A 16,514-nucleotide genomic window follows, 5' to 3' on the forward strand; every position below is an offset into this window, starting at 1 on the left:
CTGTGGAGGTATTTGCTGGGGCTGGGAGCACGGAGAAGTCCAGGAGGCAGCAGACCCATGCAGACATGAGCAGAAACCACCCTATCTTTCAATAGCTATATGCTGTCTGGTGCAGTGGGACCAGAATTCCAACGAGCCCAAATCCAGGGCTGGGCTTTCCTGTTCACCAGTTTCTTTCCACCAGACCTTGGTGAGTAAATAGTAGTACAGGGACTTGTCTGGAAGACACAGAAGGATCTACAGACTTGCAACTGCTCAGATTGAAAAGAAATATGAAGGAATAATGGGGGAGAATTTCCCCAAAAAGATAAAGATGTTAACCATGCAGTCAAGCTTAGCAAATCCTAAGCAGAATAAATGAAGGGATCCAGTCATAGGTACCTCAGAGTGAGCATTAAAAGAAAAAAGGGAAATGTTATACACAACCAGGGAAAAAAAGCCACATAAAAATCAGGGTTGGGGCACCTGGGTGGATCAGTCGGTTAAGTGTCTGACTTCGGCTCAGGTCATGATCTCACGGTTCATGAGTTCGAGCCCCACATCAGGCTCTGAGCTGAGAGCCCAGAGCCTGGACCTGCTTTGGATTCTGTGTCTCCCTCTCTCTCTACCCCTTGCCTACTCACGCTCTGTCTCTCTCTCTCTCTGTCCCAAAAGTGGATAAACATTTTTTAAAAAATGAAATCAGGATTAAAAAACAAAAATGAATTACAGCTGACTTCTCATCAAAATAATGGAAGCAATGGCAGAAGGAAGGTAGCTTTAAAATGCTGAAATGAGAAAACTACCAATTTTAAGTTGTAGTGAATGTATCCTTCAAGAATAGGCAAAGATAAAGACATTTTTAGATGAACAGTTGTTAAGTGAATTCGTCCTCATCAGATTCATACTACAAAAAACACTAAAGGAAGTTCTTTGTGTTGAAGAGAAATGATCCCAGATAGAAGTCCAGACCTACAGGAAGAAACTAAGAACATTACAAGGAATAAATATATGAGTAAATATAAAAGACTTACTTACATATTTACAAAAATAATGTTGATCATTTGAAGCAAAAATGGTATTTAAGTAAAGAAAGGAAAGATGGATTGTTTGATAAGCAGTTTGGGAACAGATGGTTAGTAACCTGGAAAAAAATTAAGTTGGCTTTGTTTTTCATACCTTAGATTAACATAAGTTTCAAATGGATGAAACATTATAATGAAACCGTAGGGAACTGGAATGATCTCTGGAGAAAACATTTGTTAATCTGAATATGGGGAAGAACTTTGTAATAGGACTTTAATGCCAGCAGCATAAAGTTTTAAAGTTTAATTCATTCACTCCCAAAATTCAAATTTTTATGCTTGGTAAAAGCATAAAGTCAAAAGTCATCCAAGAAATAGAGGGAAACTGCTTTTGTAAATCATATCACAGACCAAGAGGTAACCATGGTAAAAAATAAATAAATAAAAGGTATGCTAGAAATCAATAAGACTAAAACTCTAGTAGAGAAATAGGCAGAGTCCATGAAAGGCCATGAAAGGCCATTCACAGAGAAACACATGACAAGGGGCTCTACTTTAGATATGCTAAGAAGAATGCAAATTAAAAGTACACTGTAAGATCATTTTACACCAAAAGTGGTCACTGTATATTCATCTCAGAGACCCATGCCCTTTTTGGTAAGACTGTGTCAACAATGACTTTCACCCTTCCTTACAGAGGACACAGCCCTTCTAGATGGCACATTAGTCAGTGTTCATTAAAGTTACAAATAAATGTATTCTCTGATCCAGCAATTCCATTTCTACAAAATTTGACCTATAGAAACAATCAAGCAAGTACAGATTTAATCAATGAAATATTGTTTGTAAAAGTAAAATGAATAGAGTCAACTCAAATGCCTGTCACTGAGGGAACAGATACATTAATCATAATACATTCCTGTAAAAGGAAACTATGGCCATAAAAACAAGGAAGCAGGGTGCCTGGGTGGCTCAGTACATTGAGCCTCCAACTCTTGATTTCAGTTCAGATCATGATCTCATGGTTCATGGGATTGAGCCCCATGTCAGTCTCTGCACTTAGAGTGCAGCCTGCTTGGAATTCTCTCTCTCTCTCTCTCTCTCTCTCTCTCTCTCTCTCTCTCTCTGCTCCTCCCCCACACGTTTCTTTCCTTGCTCTATTTCTCTAAAAAAAAGGAGGAAGCTTTACAAGATAGGTTGTCAAGCAGAAAAAATTAAAAATGCAAAACAGTGTGGATTCCAGAACAACTTTAAGAAACAGAAAGGAAAGAAAAATATTTTTAATTGAATACGCATAAAAATCTGGAAGGATTCACCAGACTGATAACATTGAAAGCCCTCACAAGGGATGGAGAGTAAAGAGCATAGAATGGAAGATTGGATGAGAAAGGAGGCTTTTTATTTTATGTTCTTTCATACTTTATGATTTTTTAAGCAAAAAATGTTTATTCCCTATTCAAACCCTATGTAAATACAATACAAGTTTAAAAAATAAACATACTATCTTGGTCATGTTGAATTTGGTTGCAAGAGTGAGAAAGGAAAGGATTGTTTCAAAGAAAGAGGGAAACTTTCCAGTCCCTTTCCTTTCCCTGTGTGGAAAATAAATCCAAATCTCATGGAAACTGGAAAATCCTCAATCCTGCGTCTCTCCCTGAGAGGTTGTCACCTTCCTTCTCTCCTGTGTCTGATGCCATTCTCCTGTCTGGAGGCCAGCCACCTCGAAACAGCCCCTCGTTCTGACCTGCCCTAATATAGGCTTTCTCACCACCTTACATCAGTACTCACTCTTGTCTCAGCTCCAGATTCTTAGCCTGTCTCACAGACTCTGTCTACACCTCAAGTACATGTATGTCCAGGAGACAAACTCTAACTGCTCTGGCAAACACCACCCCTGGACACGGATGGTTGGCATGACAGAAACACCAGTGCGATGGGTAGGGCTGATTATCCCCCAAAAGGGAACAAATAATGGGTGTCTGTAAACAAAAAAGACAGAAATAAGTTAAGCTGGCAGTAGGGGAATTTAGTACTGACCCCAACGTTATTTTCCCCTGTGTCCACTGTGGGCAAAGATCATAAGACACAATTAGAAGATTCCAGATAACTAAACCATAAGTTTTATGTCTCCGTGTATCAGTTATCTATTGCTATAACATTACCACACACTTAGCATCTTCAACTAGCACACATTTGTCATCTCAGAGTTTGTGAGTTGGAAGTCTAGGCATTGCTTTTTTGAATTCTCTGCAATAAAAATGTTGGCCAGGACAGGTTCTCATCTGAGGCTCTCCTGGGGGAAGGTCCACTTGCAAGCTTGGATGGTAATTAACAATATTCTGTTCCTTGCAGACTGCCAAACTGAAGGTCTCAGTGCCTTGCTGGCCAGAGATCACCCTCAGTTCTTTGCCACATGGCTGTCTCCACAGGGAAGTCTACAAGATGGAAGCTTGCTCTTCAAGGCCAACAAGGAAGAAAACATCTCCTCAGAGATTGGAAGTTATATTATCTAATGTAATCCCATATACAATCCCATACACACTGACCCATTTGCCATATTCTATCAGCTGGAAGCAAGTCACAGTTTCCTTCCTCCCTCAAGAGGAAGGGACCACACAAAGCAGAAAATACCAGAAAGCAGAGAAACTGGCAGCCTCTTTAGAATCTATCCACCACATCCAGCACCACTTCTCTGTGTAAATATTCATCTCCCACTGCTTGGTCTCTACAGCTAATTTATGAGTACTCTCTGGGCAGGGATGATTTGATGGCCTATTGTTTGGTGGCTGAGTTTTTTGTTGGTAATTCATACCCCATTTCTATTCCACCCCCTACTAGTACAGTTAAGTGTCTGAAAACTCTTAGTGGAATGCATTTCTTTATTATCAGTGTCTCTATTTGAGAGGTGGCACTGTGCTGACAGCTTGGAGCCTGGAGCCTGCTTCAGATCCTGTGTCTCCCTCTCTCTCTCTCTGCCCCTCTCCCGCTCTTGCTCTGTCTCTCCCTCTCTCTTTCAAAAATAAAATAAACATTTTTCTTTAATTTAAAAAGAAAGAGAGATCTGGGTATTATATTAAAGAAGTGCCTTGGGAAAAAGTTGCTGCAAGGCAGAGAGTAGGTAAAAGTCAGCCCTGTACTTCAAATCAACGAGGCTGTATTTAAAGGGGTCAGTGGCAGGTCTTATATCACACTGCTAATTCCAACATCTTATTAATCTCATCTCCAGGGTTATTTCCAGGAGTAGAAAGTGAAAAAGCTTTTGAATTGACTGTTTCCATTGGCCAACTGAGAAACTTCCTTTAAACTGTATTTAATGTTGCATTTGTTCTTAAGAACTTTCAGGAATTCTAAATTTAACTCCATCAAGAAAATATCTGAGAATGCGACTCCTCCCTCTAAGAAAATTATTTTGAGTTTTCTTTTAGGGAAACATGACATGCCAAACGTTTCCAGCAGTGTTGTTTGTTTTTATAGTGCAAAACTCACAGCATGGTTTTCCACTCAACTGTGAGCAAAACAATAGCAGTAACATGAATAAATCCCATTTCTAAAGCAGTATCCTTACAGATTGGTTGGCTCTTGTAAGAGGCCCTATACAGCAAAAGACACTGCTGGCTTTTAGTTTGCTACATGGGCTTTTTACTTCATGTTATTGAAGCCCTTTACATGAAGATTTCTTTAACCATCCAACTTACATCTAAAAAAATTAATGAACTCAAACATGCATTCTTGAGGCACATTGCACTGTAAATAAAACACTAAGAATCTAGGACACAAGCAGAGAGAGACAAAGAGATAGAAACAATTGTTCAACCCATTCTGTTTCTTTTTCTTGTTGTTGTTCTATTTTATTTTAACTTTTAATATGAAATTTATTGTCAAATTGGTTTCCATACAACACCCAGTGCTCATCCCAAAAGGTGCCTTCCTCAATACCCATCACCAACCTCTCCTCCCTCCCACCCAAAATCTACCCTCAGTTTGTTCTCAGTTTTTAAGAATCTCTTATGGTTTGCCTCCTTCCCTCTCTGTAACTTTTCCCCCCTCCTTCCCCTCCTCCTTGGTCTTCCATTAAGTTTCCTAGGATCCACATAAGAGTGAAAACATATGGTATCTGTCTTTCTCTGTATGACTTATTTCACTTAGCATAACACTCTCCAGTTCCATCCCCATTGCTACAAAAGGCCATATTTCATTCTTTCTCATTGCCACGTAGTATTCCATTGTGTATACAAACCACAATTTCTTTATCCATTCATCAGTTGATGAACATTTAGGCTTTTCCTACAATTTGGCTATGGTTGAGAGTGCTGCTATAAACATTGGGGTACAAGTGCCCCAATGCATCAGTACTCCTGTATCCCTTGGGTAAATTCCTAGCAGTGCTATTGCTGGGTCATAGGGGAGATCTATTTTTAATTTTTTGAGGAACCTCTACACTGTTCTGCAGAGCGGCTGCGCCCGTTTGCATTCCCACCAACAGGGAAAGAGGGTTCCCGTGTCTCCAACATCCTCGCCAGCATCTATAGTCTCCTGATTTGTTCATTTTAGCCCCTCTGACTGGCGTGAGGTGGTATCTGAGTGTGGTTTTGATTTGTATTTCTCTGATGAGGAGCGACGCTGAGCATCTTTTCATGTGCCTGTTGGCCATCTGGATGTCTTCTTTAGGGAAGTGTCTATTCATGTTTTCTGCCCATTCCTTCACTGAATTATTTGTTTTCCAGGTGTGGAGTTTGGTGAGCGCTTTATAGATTTTGGATACTAGCCCTTTGTCCAATATATCATTTGCAAATATCTTTTCCCATTCCATTGGTTGCCTTTTAGTTCTGTTGATTGTTTCCTTTGCAGTGAAGAAGCTTTTTATCTTCATGAGGTCCCAATAGTTCATTTTTGCTTTTAATTCCCTTCCTTTTGGAGATGTGTCAAGTAAGAAATTGCTATGGCTGAGGTCACAGAGGTTTTTTCCTGCTTTCTCCTCTAGGGTTTTGATGGTTTCCTGAATCACATTCATGTTCTTTATGCATTTTGAGTTTGTTTTTGTGAGTGTTCTAAGAAAGTGATCTAGTTTCATCCTTCTGCATGTTGCTGTCCCGTTCTCCCAGCACCATTTGTTAAAGACACTGTCTTTTTTCCATTGGATATTCTTTCCTGCTTTGTCAAAGATTAGTTGGCCATACTTTTGTGGGTCTAGTTCTGGGGTTTCTATTCTATTCCATTGGTCGATGTGTCTGTTTTTGGGCTAATACCATGCTGACTTGATGATGACAGCTTTGTAGTAGAGGCTAAAGTCTGGGATTGTGATGCCTCCTGCTTTAGTCTTCTTCAAAATTACTTTGGCTATTCAGGGTCTTTTGTGGTTCCATATGAATTTTAGGATTGCTTGTTTTAGCTTCAAGATGAATGCTGGTGCAATTTTGATTGGGATTGCATTGAATGTGTAGATAGCTTTGGGTAGTATTGACATTTTAACAATATTCTTCCAATCCATGAGCACAGAATGTTTTCCCATTTCTTTCTATCTTCTTCAATTTCCTTCATAAGCTTTCTATAGTTTTCAGCATACAGATCTTTTTCATCTTTGGTTAGGTTTATTCAGAGGTGTTTTCACCTTCTTGGTGCAACTGTGAATGGGATCAGTTTCTTTATTTGTCTTTCTGTTGCTTCATTATTAGTGTATAAGAATGCAACTGATTTCTGTACATTGATTTTGTATCCTGCGACTTTGCTGAATTCATATATCAGTTCTAGCAGACTTTTGGTGGAGTCTATCAGATTTTCCATGTATTATATGATGTCAGCTGCAAAAAGTGAAAGCATGACTTCCTCATTGCCAATTTTGATGGCTTGATTTCCTTTTGTTGTCTGATTGCTGATGCTAGCACTTCCAACACTATTGTAAACAACAGCGGTGAGAGTGGCCATCCCTGTCGTGTTCCTGATCTCACGGAGAAAGCTCTCAGTTTTTCCCCATTGAGGATGATATTAGCGGTGGGCTTTTCATAAATGGCCTTTATGATGTTTAAGTATGTTCCTTCTATCCCGACTTTCTCGAGGGTTTTTATTAAGAAAGGATGTTGAGTTTTGTCACATGCTTTTTCTGCATTGATTGACAGGATCATATGGTTCTTTTCTTTTATTAATGTGATGTATCACATTCATTGATTTGCAAGTATTGCACCAGCCCTGTAGCCCAGGAATGAATCCCACTTGATCATGGTGAAGAATTCTTTTTATATGCTGTTGAATTAGACTTGCTAGTATCTTACTGAGAATTTTTGCATCCATATTCATGAGGGATATTGGCCTGTAGTTCTCTTTTTTTACTGGTTCTCTGTCTGGTTTAGGAACCAAAGTAATGCTGGCTTCATAGAATGAGTCTGGAAGTTTTCCTTCCTTTCTATTTTTTAAAATAGCTTGAGAAGGATAGGTATTATTTCTGCCTTAAATGTCTGGTGGAATTCCCCAGGGAAGCAATCTGGTCCTGGACTCTTATTTGTTGGGAGATTCTTGATAACTGATTCCATTTCTTCACTGGTTATGTGTCTGTTCAAGTTTTCTATTTCCTCCTGTTTGAGTTTTGGAAGTGTGTGGGTGCTTAGGAATTTGTCCATTTCTTCCAGGTTGTCCAGTTTGTTGGCATATAATTTTTCATAATACTCCCTGATAATTGCTTGTATTTCTGAGGGATTGGTTGTAATAATTCCATTTTCATTCATGATTTTATCTATTTGGGTCATCTCCTTTTCTTTTTGAGAAGCCTGGCTAGAGATTTATCAATTTTATTTTTTGAAAAAACCAACTCTTGGGTTCATTGATCTGCTCTACAGATATTTTAGATTCTATATTGTTTATTTCTGCTCTGATCTTTATTATTTCTCTTCTCCTGGGCTTCGGTATCTTTGCTGTTCTACTTCTATTTCCTTTAAGTGTGCTGTTACATTTTGTATTTCAGATTTTTCTTGTTTCTTGAGATAGGCCTGGATTGCAATGTATTTTCCTCTCAGGACTGCTTTCGCTGCATCCCAAAGCGTTTGTATTGTTGTATTTTCATTTTCACTTGTTTCCATATATTTTTAAATTTCTTCCCTAATTGCCTGTTTGACCCATTCATTCTTTAGTAGGGTGTTCTTTAACCTCCATGATTTTGGAGGTTTTCCAGACTTTTTCCTGTGGTTGATTTCAAGCATCATAGCATTGCGGTCTGAAAGTGTGCATGGTATGATCTCAATTCTTGTATACTTATGAAGGGCTGTTTTGTGACCCAGTATGTGATCTATCCTGGAGAATGTTCCATGTGCACTTGAGAAGAAAGTATATTATGTTGCTTTGGGATGCAGAGTTCTAAATATATCTGTCAAGTCCATCTGATCCAATGCATCATTCAGGGCCCTTGTTTTCTTTATTGATCCTGTGTCTAGATGATCTATCCATTGTTGTCAGTGGGGTATTAAAGTCCCCTGCAATTACCACATTCTTATCAATAAGGTTGCTTATGTTTGTGATTGTTTTATATATATGGAGGCCCTCGTATTTGGCGCATAGACATTTATAATTGTTAGTTCTTCCTGATGGATAGACCCTGTAAGTATTATATAATGCCCTTCTTAATCTCTTGTTACATCCTTTAATTTAAAGTCTAGTTTGTCTGATATAAGTATGGCTACTCCAGCTTTCTTTTTACTTCCAGTAGCTTGATAGATAGTTCTCCATCCCCTCACTTTCAATCTGAAGGTGTCCTCAGGTCTAAAATGAGTCTCTTGTAGACAGCAAATAGATGGGTCTTGTTTTTTTTTTTTTTTTAATCCATTCTGATACCCTATGTCTTTTGGTTGGAGCATTTAGTCCATTTACATTCTGTGTTATCATAGAAAGATATGGGTTTAGAGTCATTGTGAAGTCTGTAGGTTTCATACTTGTAGTGATGTCTCTGGTATTTTGTCTCACAGAATCCCCCTTATGATCTCTTATAGGTCTGGTTTAGTGGTGATGAATTCCTTCAGTTTTTTATTTGTTTGGGAAGACCTTTATCTCTCCTTCAATTCTAAATGACAGACTTGCTGGATAAACGATTCTCGGCTGCATGTTTTTTCTGTTCATCCCATTGAAGATTTCCTGCCATTTCTCTCTGGTCTGCCAAGTTTCAGTAGATAGATCTGTCACTAGTCTTATCAGCCTCCCTTTATATTTTAGAGCATGTTTATCCCTAGCTGCTATCAGAATTTTCTCTTTATCCTTCTATTTTGCCAGTTTCACTATGATATGTCATACAGAAGATCGATTCAAGTTACGTCTGAAGGGAGTTCTCTGTGCCTCTTGGATTTCAATGCCTTTTTCCTTCCCCAGATCAGGGAAGTTCTCAGCTATGATTTCTTCATGTATACTTTCAGCACCTTTCCCTCTCTTCCTCCTCTGGAATCCAATTATCCATATATTATTAGGTGTAACTGTGTCACTAAATTCCCTAATTCTCCCCTCATACTCCTGGATTTTTTTATCTCTCTTTTTCTCAGCTTCCTCTTTTTCCATCATTTTATCTTCTAATTCACCTATTCTCTCCTCTGCCTCTTCAATCCGAGTTGTGATCACCTCCATTTTATTTTGCAGCTCATTTATAGCATTTTTTAGTTCCTCCTGTTTCTTAGTCTCTTGATTTTGTAGTAATAGATTCTCTGCTGTCCTCTATACTTTTTTCAAGCCCAGTGATTAATTTTATGACTATTATTTTAAATTCATTTTCTGTTACATTGCTTAAATCGTTTTTGATCAGTTTGTTAGCTGTCGCTACTTCCTGGAGTTTCTTTTGAGGGGAATTCTTCCATTTTATCATTTTGCATAGTCACTGGAGTAGTGAGGAACTGCAGGGCTCTTCCCCTGTGCTGTCTGGAGAAGCTTGTGTTGGTGGGCGGGCCACAGTCAGATCAGATGTCTTCCCCCAGCCCACCGCTGGGGCCACAGTCAGACTGGTGTGTACCTTATCTTCCCCTCTCCCAGGGGCAGGATTCACTGTGGAGTGGTGTGGCCCCTGTCTGGACTACTTGCACACGGCCAGGCTTGTGGTGGTGCTTAGATGGGATCTGGCATATTAGCCAGGGTGGATCCAGAAGGTGCACAGGGGCATGAGGAGCAGGGTCAGCTTGCTTTGCCTTAGGTTGTCTGCTTCAGGAGGGACCCTGTGGCACTGGAAGGGAGGCAGACTCATCAGAGGGATGGATCCACAGCAGCACAGCATTGGGTGTTTGCGCGGTGCAAGCAAGTTCTGTGATGGGAACTGGTTCCCTTTGGGATTTTGGCTGGGAGATGGGCGAGGGAGATGGCACTGGCGAGTGCCTTTGCTCCCCACCACGCTGAGCTCTGTTGTCTGGGGCTCAACAACTCTCCCTCCCGTTGTCCTCCAGCCCTCCCGCTCTCAGAGCAAAGCTGTTGACTTGTAGCATTCCAGACGTTAAGTCCCACTGGCTGTCAGAACTCATGCAGTCCAGCCCCTCCACTTTTGCAAACCAGACTCGGGGGCTCTGTCTTGTCAGACAGGCTGCCCCTCCACTGCCGCGGCTCCCTCCCGCCAGTCAGTGTAGTGCGCACTGCCTCTCAGCCCTTCCTACCCTCTTCTGTGGGCCTCTCATCTATACTTGGCTCCAGAGAGTCTGTTCTGCTAGTCTTCTGGCAGTTTTCTGGGTTATTTAGGCAGATGTGGTTGGAATCTAAGTGGTCAGCAGGACGTGGTGAGCCCAGCGTCCTCCTACACCGCCATCTTCCTTCAACCCATCCTGTTTCTTAACGGCCAATTCTCCTCCTCATTTTCTTTCCCTTCTTTATTTCCCATCCCTTGAAAAACATTACTTTGTACCATCTCTGTTGCTACTTCTAAATTAGCTTTTTAAATTGCTTTTATCCTGAGGCAGGGCTGAACATACTAACACACAAAAATGTTCACAATAAAGTAAGGGAAACAAAAATCAAAACAGTTATAGTAGGAGTCCAATTTTTGTGTTTATATATACATAATAAGTTATAGTAAATACATATGTTTTTTCTGGCATTTAAATCTATTTACTCTATTAATATGTATCAATAGACTTATGATGGGAAAGAAAATAGATTAAAATGCTAGAAAGATACCTACCAAATTTTTAATAAAGTGATGTGGGGGAATGACAATTGGAAAATGGGACATTCAGTTGATAGGTATGAATTTCCTTGCTTTTAAAAAATAAATGTCACTTACAAAGAAAAAAGGTTAATGCTTTCAAACTGCGCCTCTTTGCACAATATCCAGTGATGCCCAAAGCTGCCCAATTTTGTTCTGCCTACACTGCAGGATTTTGACAAGGATGTAACTCAGTGGTGACCATTTCTCCTGCTATTACCACAAATGTCATTATCTCAAAAACAGACATGCTGCCTACAATGCAGACCTACATGCATGCACCTTGCCCTGGGAACTTGTCCCATGCGTCCTGTCTGCACTCCATGGCACCTGTCTCCACAGAACCTCCTCCAAGCATTCCAGCCACTGCCCTAAGAGCAGAGCATTGCACCTGCCTGCAACTGTCAGGTTTGGGAAATTAGTCAATGCTTCCCCTGGGAAAGCTAATCACTGTTTTCAAAAGCTCAATTATAAAAGAAATCACCACACAAATGGGAACCCAGAGAATAATCTCAAAAACAATAAGAAAGGCATAAAACCTCATACTTAGCACGTTATACTTGCCCATTTCTTTTTTGATTCTCACAATAATTCTGTGAGCTAAGAGAGGCAAGGGCTTACAGAGAGTCCCTGCTTTTTGCTGCTTTGCACTTCACCCATGTGCTTACCCAACTCCACCAAAAATCCTTTCACTTTGTGTTTTGCTGATTCATTTGCTTAATCATCACCTCACCTGCAATCTCCAAAAAAGCTCCAGACCTTTGTATCTAGGGAACACAGCTGAAATAAGCATTTTTCTTCTCCTGGGAAGAAACACAGTAGAGAAGAGCCTGACAGCTAGAGTCAGAAAGACTTCTGATCTAATCTTGGTTCTGCTACTTAGTAGCTCATGCAGTCTTGGTCACATTGCTTAACCCACTAACCCTCAATTTTCCCATCCATAAAACAGGGATCATAATTCCTACTTAAGAGGGCTGTTGTAAAGATTAGATGAGAACCTGGGATGAAGCAGCTGGCTTTAAGAAACCTCACTAAGCATTTGGACCTTGGCAAAATCCTTTCCCTGGCCCCATCTGCTGGCGATAAAAAGTAAAGTCACGGCTACAATGAAGGAAAACCATTTTCACCAGGTAGCTGTTCTTGGACTCACATGAGTTACAGAAACTCGTAACATTGAAAAGCAGGAATCGACTGTATCAATGTCTCTGTGTGGTAGTAAAAGAAACCAACGGATGCAAGGCAGAGTCACGCAGCTCGCTGGGAAGAGAACTGCAGACTCAGAGTCCACAGAAGCCAAACCGAAGAGGTCTGTGGGTAGAAGGAACGGAAGACAGGCTTCCAAGTCTGGCTCCACTGCTGCTCTCGGGGAAATCTCTTCCCCTCCTCAGAACGCTTGGCTCCTTTCTACGTCTGTTCCATACTGACAGATACATATATTTTTGTGTTTTACAAACTTTGCGAAAGGCTTGCAGTAAGGATGCTATACATTGCTGATACATAAGCATTAACATTGATGAGTGGACATCACAGTCTGGAAAGTTCTTCAGCAAATTGACACAAGCACCTTCTCCCTAAGAGCCTCTTTCTGGAGACGCCAGCTTCCCACCACGGAGCTCAGACTCCTTTCTCCTTTAAGTCTCTTTTACCTCCAATTCCTTTACGATTTTCCAGAAAATGTCAATTGCCACTTGCTCCTAAGCCCTGGACCTGTATTTGCACCAGCACATCCATTAATAAGACCCATTCACATCAAGGCCCATCTTTCTGGGTCTCACCCTTCAGACACACCAACTGTCAGAGACAACAGCTTCGTTTCTGTCTGTCCATACCCAAAAATCTCTGTAAATAAAAGGGCACAGTATAGATATTTACAAAAGGACCAACCCTCCCCCACAGTCTCTCCCTAAACTCACATGTAAACCTGAGAAAGCAGAGGCAGCTACAGTTACATTATATCTTTACATTGCATTTTTTGTTCATCCTACTACTCAAAGAAACAATACAGACTGAGGCTGATTACTTTTGAATATTAAAGAGCGAAGTGAAGTCAAAAATGACATATCCCTAAACTCAGGAAATTGGAAGGAGAAGATGTCGAGACGCAGGATGGACTCTTTGGTTTGAGAAGCTCGGGGTCAGAAGTCCCTGGGGTTGAGCACACGGACGTGTCCAGTTGTGCGCAGGACATGTGGGCACAGAGTAGAGGGAAGAGGTCAGCGCTGGAGCTTAGGTGACACACAGCTCCCAAGATGACATAAGAAAGATGACTAAAACAAGACAGGAAGCTGTGCTCCTCAAAGAGAAAGGGGTGCAAGGAAACAAGGAAAGAACAGAGCTCAAGCCTCAGGCGATGCCTACAGTTAGCAGTTGCTGGGGCAAAGAAAAAACAATGACACAGAAGAACCGTGAGTATCTTAGAGACTAGAAGAGCCTCAAAAGAGAATCAAAACAATGTGCTGTCACAAAAGCCACAGCGACAGAGAACTTCAAGGGAGAATGGGAAGTAGGATCAGAGGCTCCGGGTAGTTCAAAGACAACTGCTTCACAAGGTCTGCAAAAGGGCAGGAATCTCTTACCACTTCAGTTCTGCAGTGTGTTGGGAATAAAATTCAAGTTTCAAGTTGGTAGTAGCATCAGCAACTTTATCTAACATTTACTGAGCACTTAAGCTATGCCCAGGTTGCCGGATGAAATACTGGATGCTCATTTAAATTGGAATGGTAGGCAAATAATGAGTAACTCTTAGTGTATCTTGCATTTCATATAAATAACTGTTTAGTATAGGTATCTCCAACTGCACATAAAAAAATCTGAAATTCAAATTTAACTGGCATCCTGTATTTTTAAATCTAGCAATCCTGCTTACACGAGGCACTACCTGAAGTATTTTATATACCTAACCCATTTAATCCTTCTAACATCCAGTTCATTTAGGAGGTCTGTTGCATTTTGTTCTCTCTCCTGAGAAAGCCATAAAGGATTTGTATTGACAATAGGGGATAAGTCTACTTTTGCATATTTGCATTGATTAATATAGCATATTAAGGCATATTTGTGCCAGGAATACAAGGAATAAAAAGACACTATTTCCTCCATTATGGAGTTTATTATGTAGTCTTCCTCTCTCAAACCCTCATGAAAAGGAAGCCAGTATGATCACAGTGTGTATGCATGTATGTGTGGGTGGGTGTGTCTAGGAGCTTTAAAGGCACTCACAAAAATCTAAAATGAAATGCTAACTGTCTAGCACCACACCATGTAAATGACCAGCACTGGCAAGAGTATTAGGAACATGCAAATCATTTTTTATTCCATATACATAATTGTCTAGAAGGTAGAGGTAAATTAGAAATAAAGAATGGGTATTTCCATAATACCTTAAAGATATAAAGCAAAAAACAGCAGTGTTGCATATAATTCATCTGATCCAGTGATCTTATTTATTAAAAAGTCTTGAATTTCAGGGGTGCCTGGGTGGCTCAGTCAGTTAAGCATCTGACTTCAGCTCAGGTCACTATCTCACAGTTCATGGGTTTGAGCCCTGCAATGGGCTCTGTGCTGACAGCTCAGAGCCTGGAACCTGCTTCGGAATCTGTGTCTCCCTCTCTCTCTGCCCCTCCCCTGCTCATGATCGCACGCTCTCTCTCTCTCTCTCTCTCTCTCTCTCTCCAAAACAAATAAATAAACTTTTTTTTAAAGTCCCGCATTTCACCCTACATAAGTAAGGCAAACACAGGTCCCTGAACTGATACAACAAAATTGGTTTGAGAACTGCTAAACCCATTAGAACTTCTAGTTCACTGCCTTAATAAGCTACAATGTTAACAGAAATCTCAAAATTTACATCATGACCTGTTTAAGCAGTGGACTCTAATATACATTTTTATGTAACTTTTATCAAAGAGTCAATTCTTGATTATAGACGTGCTTAGGAATACAGCAAAAGGAGCCTGGAATTAAGTATAAAACAACCTAACAGAGTTTTCCTACATCATTACTTACTAACATTCTATGATTTCTCTTTGAGCCTAAATTTTCTTATCTGCAATGATCCTTGCCTATTACAAAGGGTCACTAGGCAAACTTGTGTCCATAAAAGTGTTCCATAAATTATAAGTACTATACAAGTGGAAGGAGACCTCATTATTATTAATTATTGCAAGAATAGAAGGAAATATGGTTCATGTAACACAATTTGATTAATATGATTTTGGAATTCACCTGATACAAACTAATTTTGCATTTAACAATATGATATTTCAAAAGCATAGTATATAGTACAAAGCATTTTTGTCTGATTTTACCCACTAACTGTGTTAGTAATGGCCTCATATTAACAATGAGAGTCTTATACTCCATGGTTTTTCCAAGGTCTGTTCATCTCTATGATATCTAAATCTACAATGACAGTAGGACAAAATGGCACCTAAGCATTGGTAGGTGCTGGTGTAAAGCGAGCCTAGATTTAAATTTTTGTTGCAAATATTCACAAAGTATGTAAATAATTCACATGTGGAACATGAAATCAAAATTCTAAAATATCAAGGTTTTATTCCTTCTGTCTCAGATATCTTTCTTAACAGAATTCAGCCTGATAATGTGTTCATCTTGCAAATATTTAGGAGGCCAAGTCATACTGAGTGTTGGCAAACAAAAGTCTTTGAAATCAAGGGGTTTATATAGTCAAGAGTAGAGACAATTAGAAAACTGAGTTCCTTGGGGTGTCTGGGTGGCTCAGTCAGTAAAGCTTCTGACTCTTGGTTTGGGCTCATGGTTTGTGAGTTCAAACCCCATGTGGGGCTCTGCACTGACAGCACAGAGTCTGCTTGGGAATCTCTCTCCCTTTCTCTCTGCCCCTCTCCCTCTCAAGAGAAGATGAAAGAAAGAGAAAGAAAGAAAGAAAGAAAGAAAGAAAGAAAGAAAGAAAGAAAGAAAGAAAGAAAGAAAGAAAGAAAGAGAAAGAAAGAAAGAAAGAAAGAAAGAAAGAAAGAAAGAAAGAAAGAAAGAAAAAGAAAACTAAAGAAAACTCAATATATTATAGGACATTTTTTCCAGTACATTATTATGGGTATTCCCATAAAGAGGAAGTAAGCATACAGAGATAATTCCACAGCAGAGGAGAGCAAGAAACCAAGCTTTAGTACTAGGTCAAGGAAGGGGGCCCACAGCAAGTGATATCTAAGAGGAGAGAGAATAAGTAAATGAGTTAATCACATATGAGTGGGACGGGATAACATTTGGAACCAGCGAGTGTGTCCAGAGCAGAAAGCATAAAATAAATAAAAGAAGTATGCATTTGATAAAATATGATAGAACTTGGAAGACCATGAGGGAGAGGTAAAAGTTTAGATTGGATAGCTAAGGAA

This window comes from Puma concolor, chromosome D1, assembly GCF_028749965.1.
Source record: "Puma concolor isolate L17-30 chromosome D1, mPumCon1.1.hap2, whole genome shotgun sequence".
NCBI classification, from domain to species: domain Eukaryota; kingdom Metazoa; phylum Chordata; class Mammalia; order Carnivora; family Felidae; genus Puma; species Puma concolor.